The 7,899-nt window shown below is 40.4% G+C and overlaps 1 pseudogene; it reads right to left on the reverse strand.

Moving 5' to 3' along the window:
• Positions 1–4,715: 4,715 nt before the first annotated feature.
• On the reverse strand, positions 4,716–7,486 carry LOC119269175 (annotated as a pseudogene).
• Positions 7,487–7,899: the final 413 nt, after the last annotated feature.

Here is a 7,899-nt window from a genome sequence, read left to right on the forward strand (position 1 = left end):
AGAGCGGCGACGGGGGGCCGGGGGGCGGCGGTGTGCGGCGACGGGGGTCGCGCCGGCGGCGTGTGGTGAGGCGGGGCGGGGAGGGGGTGGCGCGCTCGAGTGGAGATGGGATTGGGAGGCTGGGTCGTGCGGCTGGCTGTGTTTTTTTTCTCCGTAACTGTTTAGATTCGACTTATTAGGAGGACTGTGGGTTGAATAACTAAAACATCAGGGACTTTTTTGCAAAAACACCGACGACGTACGACCAGAAGCGATCGCTGGTTTATTAGTAGGTAAGACTAGTACAAATGCCCGTGCGTTGGACTGGGTGATAAAAGTAGTAGAACCTGCTTGATGGGTCATTTTTCGCCCTTTTTCATATTTAATTTTAATAAATGTTAAGCATGGAATTTTCTTTTTAAATAAAACTTAATATTTCATTAAAATATAAACTCTATAATTTTTTAAAATTATCTATTTCTGTTGTACATTTCAAAATGGTTTTTGTAGTAATTGGGCGAATTTTAAAGTGCTTTTAAAAATTACGAATATTTTTTTGAAATATTTTTAAACTATTTTTCTGTTAACTTTTTGGGCATTTTTGTTTGGTAATTTTTACAGATAGTTGGTAGTTTGGTTGGGAAGTTTATTTTTTACTATTTGGGCTTGGCCCAAACAAAGTAGTTAGCGTACATGGAAGGACCCACGAAGTCATCTTCGTACCACTGTGATCCCTAAAAAAAATATTCTTACCATTGCGCCGTGAGGGCTCTTCCTTATCTTTCCCATTCTCTAGTACTCCCTTGTGCGCAGCCGCCGCGCGCACTCCGTCCGCTTCTAACTATCGTCGAAGATCTTCGCCTCGCCTGCCCTCTGTTCCCTCGGGCATCCTAGCGACGCAGCAATGAAGCACCGCCGACGGTCGAAACAACAGAAGCTCGACTCGATACCTCCCATATAGCACTGATTATTTTTAGCAATGAACATGATTTGCTTTCAGTGAAGGGACATAGTACTACAAAATCTGTGATTTTGGAAAATAACAATAATAAGAGGACCATAGCAGCCACTGAAATGTTTGCTTTCAGTGAAATAATATAATATTACATCAGTATCAATATATGTGATGGTATTTGTACAAATAAAATAATAAGAGCACTGCAACTGCTAGTAAAAGTAATATTATCCAACATGATAATTTCAACCAACACACAGGACCACCATCAACCACAGCATATTGTTGAAAAGCACATGTCTAAATTTTATGAAAGCTAAAACTGAAAGTCATTTACAGCCAACAATGTGTAATTGACCCTACTGGTCTACATCTAATGAATTATGAAGCGCCCTTTCTTTTGCTACATATCTAAAACTACCATCAGGAATGCAATTAAGCTAATTGATAACTGAATAAAGAGCAGAATATATGAAACTTCAATAATTATTTCAGCATCATGTCCCAGAATAACCAAGTTCAAGCCACCATGTTCAGGTATATGTAGTCAGCAACATGAAATTTCTTGGTTCAATCCTTGGCTAGTAACAACAATTTTTCAAAAAAAATATAGTGAAACAGGGGCTTGTATCACTGATTAGCTGAAACGTAATGCAAAATTACATAATAAAACAGACAAAGTAGCTGATATAAAGACTCCCGTGCATATCAGCCAAACTGAAATTGTGAGCAATCGAAAGTAGCACCAATTTTTCAGAAAAAATATCTCGTAGCCTTTAGGGCAGATCGCGCAGGGCGAGAGGACACAGAGCGGCACCTTATAACGAACAAATGCCATGTGTACATGAGCTAAATATATTTATACTGATCTAGGGATACGATGAAACTATGCTTCCTTTTTTCTGACGGGGTGCAACTATGCTTGCTAGCACAGAAAGAAGTACATGATCGACAATGGCAAAACCTGATACAGTATAGAATTGTATACTAAGGGAAACTGAAAATGATTTACAAAATGTACAAGCTTTACTCTCCAGACTCTGCAAGCTATAAAAACATAACACACTCAGGCGCGGTTCTTCAAAATACAAAGTAGTAGCTGTGTTTCTTCAGAACAAAGAATGAAGCATTCATAACTTAGCTGCCATTTGCTTCAATTGAATAATACATGCTAGCTTGCTTATGGATGTGCCCAGAATATTCAGAGTGAACAACTCTGAACCTGGCTAAAAGAACAAAATCATTGGCTTGATTTATCTTATTATGTGTTCTGCATTATGGACACTGTGACATGAGTAGCAACTTGAGTAAAGCTTAACTGACAGTTTCATGTAACTATCAGAGAGCTACAAAATTTAATTTGTATTTCACAGAATTGCATGTACTCGAGGGCAGTTTCAGTGAACTACACATCAGTCAAATTCCTATAAATTCCGGTCAATGAAATTGTTATAGTAGAAGGGTGTCCAAGAATAGAGAGAGACAGAGGGGCTAGGTGTTGAGATTGGAGTTCGTATTAGGAGAAGAGAAGTGAATCAATCAACAAATTTCAAGCCAATATTGCACTCAATTGTTCCTCCATACAACTTCCAGCATGCCCACAACACCATAATACAAAATATATGATGCCCTCTACCCTGAACATGAGCCTAGTAAAACTCTGGACTGTGTACCGGTAGGCAGGGCAGGAGGGAGCGGCGGAGTGGTCTGGTGGATTAGAGGTTTTTTTTCAAAAACGAAGCGTTTTCCCAGATCAAATTACAAAGGGACTGCGGGTTAATTTCTGATAAACCGAGGGACTTTTTTGCAAAAAGGGCAGCGACGTACGACCAGAAGCGATCGGTGATTTATTAGTAGGTAAAGACTAGTACAAATGCCCGTGCGTTGCACCGGGTAAGAAAAAAGAGACACGACCTGCTTCATGTGCTAAAAATCGTATATCCCTCAGAATATTATTGAGAAATTAATAAAGCTTGTGGTTAGCCTTAAAAAATCTGCTTCATGTGCCATTGTGCATCATTTTTTTATATCCAATTTTAATAAATGTCGATAATAAGGTTAAATGTGGAAATTTTCTTATTTTTAATAAAAGTTAACGTTTACATAAAAATCGAAACAATTTTTTAAGAATAGTTAACGTTTTTAGTAAATTGGAACATTTCTCTAAAAACAAATTTTTTTAATAGATGTTTCTTAAAGAATGTTTTGTCTTTTTGAAATTTATATTTTATTTGTAATTGTTTTTTGCACTATTTGGGCTTGGACCGAACATAACAACTTGCCTACACAAACACGCACGCTCTCAGTTCCCTCGAAAAAAACACGCACGCTCTCAGAAAAAGAAGATACTCTCATTGTGAGATGAACTGCACACACGGTCTCTTTTCGCGTTCCCCATCTCATTATCCCTTGTTAACATGAACCGTAACATAATTTGGATGTTTGAAAAGTCGCCCAGGATTCAGATATGTTGGCTAAAGCAAATGCATAAACAAATTCTGGTGTTGTTGCTCCATGCAGTCCCCTTGTGCTGCCTTGCTGAAGAAACTTGACTGGGATCTAGTCATCTAGTCTATAGCAAATACGTAACTCAATGCCTCACTATGAAATGGATAAACCTTATGGCTCTCTTAAACACAAACAATGATAATTCTTGTGGGATCTTCTCTCACATAAAGTGTGAAAATTGCAAGAGCATGACAAATAATCCTACAGGAAAGATAAATTGAGCACTGAGACATCGAAGTAAATCAGAGCTAGTCATGATCCACCCACCCAGTCGCTCTGTTGGCTTCATGTATTTGCTCACCTCTCAACAAAGCGACCACTATAACATTTTACTTCCCCAAGTAGTGTTCCTCCTATGTCGTCGCATGGTTTCATTCGAGTTTTTTTCCGCTATTATTCACCAATGAACATAGAAAGGGGTCACCAAAGGTATCTTCAGATATAACTTATCCAGGGCCATCATTTATGGTATAAGCATCCAAAGGTATATTCAGATATAACTTATATACAACAAATAGAGCCAACCAAAAGGTGTCTTCAGATATAAAGCCATGTAAAAAATTGTCACCCTGGAAAAATATTGCATGCTCGAGAGATCTGTATGCACGTTTCCATCTCTGTTTACAATTTGCGACCATGTGAGCATGGTCTATGTTACAGTAAAAGAAAGCGAAGAGAACTGAATCGAAACAGATGACCTTTATACAGGAAGGACAACTAACCATGAATAGATTAGCTTTAAGTCACATGATGGGGAAAAGATAGATTTACCATTGGGAAAAAATAGTTCTTATTAGCACTAAGACTCACATCAGGCATAAAAGATAAGGAATGCCAGAACATGGCATCAGTAAGAAAATAAAATTGCATAGAACAGAAGCACCACAATTTGAGTCGAAACCTGACATGGATAATAGACGATTACTTTTGCTTGAAAAAAATACATCAAAGCTTCCATTGGTCACTGAAACTTCTCCTGGCAGAATATATGGTTCAGTAGAAAGCTACACTACCGGCAAGTATGCAAGCTCATCCATGTTATCTGTTTTGCATCTTCTCTGAAATTAAGGACATTACTGGCATAATTGGTCCATCAATCACCCGCTGCTAAGTGAAAAATAATTAATCAACTGAAGTGGGAGCACACACTATATATTAGATAGCATATCAAACAATACCAAATGTACCAAAACTCAATGAGAAAAAATTCAGGGCAAAACTTATCGATGAGATTCTTATCAATCATCATCATCTTACAAATAACAACTCAGGATGACATATAACTATAAGCAGGTAGAACATTGCTCTTCTACAACAAAAGATTACGACAAGTTTATTGATCCAACTATTCAATAGTAGATAATGGTACAGTTGTGGGTAATGGAACAGACACATTCTATTTGTTACCCCGATTTATTAATTTAAAGGCAATTGAGAAGGAAATTTAAGATAAACATGGCCATTCTGTGTGAGCAAAATAACACAAAACAGTGGCAAGAAATAGGATACAGAGTTGCAGATTTGTTCGTAACAAAGAAAAAAAAAGAATTTTCCGAATCACTAATTTTATGCACCAAGTATCATTCAAATAGGAATATGCAGCACTAAGATTGAAGAATAGTGAACCTGACCGAAGGTTGGATGGTCCGTAGTTTGGTTGAGGATAGAGATACCAAGGAATTGATGATCCCACTCTCTCTGTTTTAGTCATCAAGGGTGGCCAACAATGTTTTTTTTTGTATGGCTACTGCATAACGAAAGACTGAACACATGTCAAAATTTACACAAGACCATACTTGATTCAGACATCTGCCCCATGTGTCTCTAAGCCACAGAAACTTGCTCTCATCTATTACTTCAGTGTCCTGCAGCAAAAGTTGTTTGGTGTGCTACTTGAATACTCCAAACTGCCAGGAAATCATCGATTGGAAGCGTTTCATGACTATGCTCATCCTTTGGAATATTTGGGATCCTTGAAACCACATGAAGAGACAGGCACAGATACCTCAGTACCTGTATTTGGTGTAGTAATCCCTGGGAGCAATCACCAGACGACGGCCTTACGAGCTCCTCTATAGACAGTCTCCACGATGTCAACAAACTCTTCCTTGTCTTTCATTGCCCAGTTGATCTTGTTGTTGTTTCTTGTCCCAAGATCAATCATGATGTGCTTGTTGCGGAAGAAGAACATCACCGTTGACGGGTCGTACAGCTCGTACATGGTGTTGAAGTCAGGAACCTTGGTGATGTCAACATGGTAGATCAGGACAAAGTTCTTGATGGTCTCAGCCACCCCTGACAACACCTCATCCGTATAAACATGAACAAGTAGATAGTCAGAAACTCGTAATGAAGTCAACATTCAACAACATATAACCATGCTAGATTGACATAGAACAAAAGCTTGCTAAAAAGTTAAACTGCAAGTCTGCATTCAATAATATAAAACCGCTAAGAAATTGGATTCCTTGCACAAAGTAATAAAACAATTGGCCGTTAATAAAAGAAGAAAACCGCTCATAGCTTTACTTCCTATAATGGCAAAGTAGATGCCACCCACGCCACACACACACAACCGGCAGCGGGAGCAGAACACGGATGATTAAGTGAACGCGGACAGTACATGATACTGGAACATTTTCATCAAGAAATAGAAAAAATATTCCTATAGTTGAAGAACATTTGCTTGTTCATTCACAGGAGGAGCTTAATTTTGATACCATTGGCAATTATTCCACACATGGCCATGAAAAAACAGAGTCAAAGCACTTACTGAAAAGGTCCCATTGGCATGCCGAAGTTGCTTTTTTACTCGATCAATTCTGAAAAGATCAATGCCAAGACTGATTAGAAGCTGGGCACCTTGTGTGTAAGGGGAAAATACACGATTTACTGGAAAGCCTGTGTAGAAAAGGCATGCGTCAAGATACTGCACTATTTACTGCCAATTCTGAACTTACAGTTCAACCACTTTAGTGATGAAAATAGTCTGAACAAAAATAACATTTAACTAAAAAGCAACGGACAAAGCATGCATCTGGATACTGTAGAAAAGAAAGAAACCAAGTCCTCATGTTTGAATTTTATGTCCAAGGCAATGATAAGTAACAATAATAATGTATTGATTTTTCACAGAGGAAACATGTTCGTCTCCACATGAACTGGTTTGCTAAGACACAGAGGATAGAATAAATAGTGATTTTAGGGCCCCATTTTTCACCCTTTGCTTCCCATTTAATTGGGACTCATGTGACCTTATCTTACCAATAGCGTCAGTCCTTTGAGTTGTGCATTATAAATGTAGTTCGAGCTAGCTGCAACACGTAATAGGTCTCTGCTCAAATATCCAGATCCTTAAATGTTTTACCTTTAGTTGTAGTCGCATCATACCACAAAATGCATTTTGTGAGAAAAATTGGAGTAGGAAGGAATCGGTGGGCAGCAGCCACACTTGGCTTACCAACTCACATACCCACAAAATTGATAAAAAGAATCCATACGACCTGACAGTAGGAGAACACCTGTTCACGCTAATGCATTTCAGATTTTTTTTGAGATTACTACCTCTACCTTGCTGCATCTTCCTCTAAATCCATCCCTTTAGATGTAATTACTGTATCTGGTTCTTGCCCATCCTGCAAAAATTGAGAGAAAATCAGAGAGATGAGGTTCTCCAAGGCCTGCCAGTGGAAGGTGGCGCTGTAGGTTGAGCGGGGTGGCGCTCTGGTGGCGACGACGGCGGGGCCCGGTCGGATCCGGGCGGATCTGGCCGGGACGGATCCATTTCCGGCGGATTTGGCGTGGAGGCGGCCGAATCTGGCGAGAATGAGGGCCGGCGGCGCCATGGAGGTCCCTGTCCAGCAAGAAAGAGGGAGAGAGGTGAGAGGAGATCGAGAAGAAGGAGGAGAAGGGAGAGGGGCGAGGCGGCGGAGCGACCGGAGGCCTGGCAGGGAAGGTCACTGGCGGTGGGGCGTCGCGGAGGTGCGGGGTCGCCGGCGAGGCGGCTTGCGGCTGCGAGGGAAGCGAGGGCAGGAGGGAGCGGCGGAGTGGTCTGGTGGATTAGAGGTTTTTTTTTCAAAAACGAAGCGTTTTCCCAGATCAAATTACAAAGGGACTGCGGGTTAATTTCTGATAAACCGAGGGACTTTTTTGCAAAAAGGGCAGCGACGTACGGCCAGAAGCGATCGGTGATTTATTAGTAGGTGAAGATAAAGATAAAGATAAAGAGGTAAAGATAAGATATAGGAAAACAAAACATACTAGTATTCCAAAACACGCCATCAGGCTAGGCCCCACGACGACAAGTCCGGGTGGGCGAAGCCCCTACATGCCCGTACTAGGCAGGTGACGACCTCAGGCAATTGCATCCCAAACCTGAAACGTCGGGCCAGAGTGCAATTGGGTAGGCACAATAGTACGAAGAGAGCGCTGAAACTAATGGCCCACACACAGACGCT

The sequence above is a fragment of the Triticum dicoccoides genome, chromosome 3A, assembly GCF_002162155.2.
Source record: "Triticum dicoccoides isolate Atlit2015 ecotype Zavitan chromosome 3A, WEW_v2.0, whole genome shotgun sequence".
In the NCBI taxonomy this organism is placed as follows: domain Eukaryota; kingdom Viridiplantae; phylum Streptophyta; class Magnoliopsida; order Poales; family Poaceae; genus Triticum; species Triticum dicoccoides.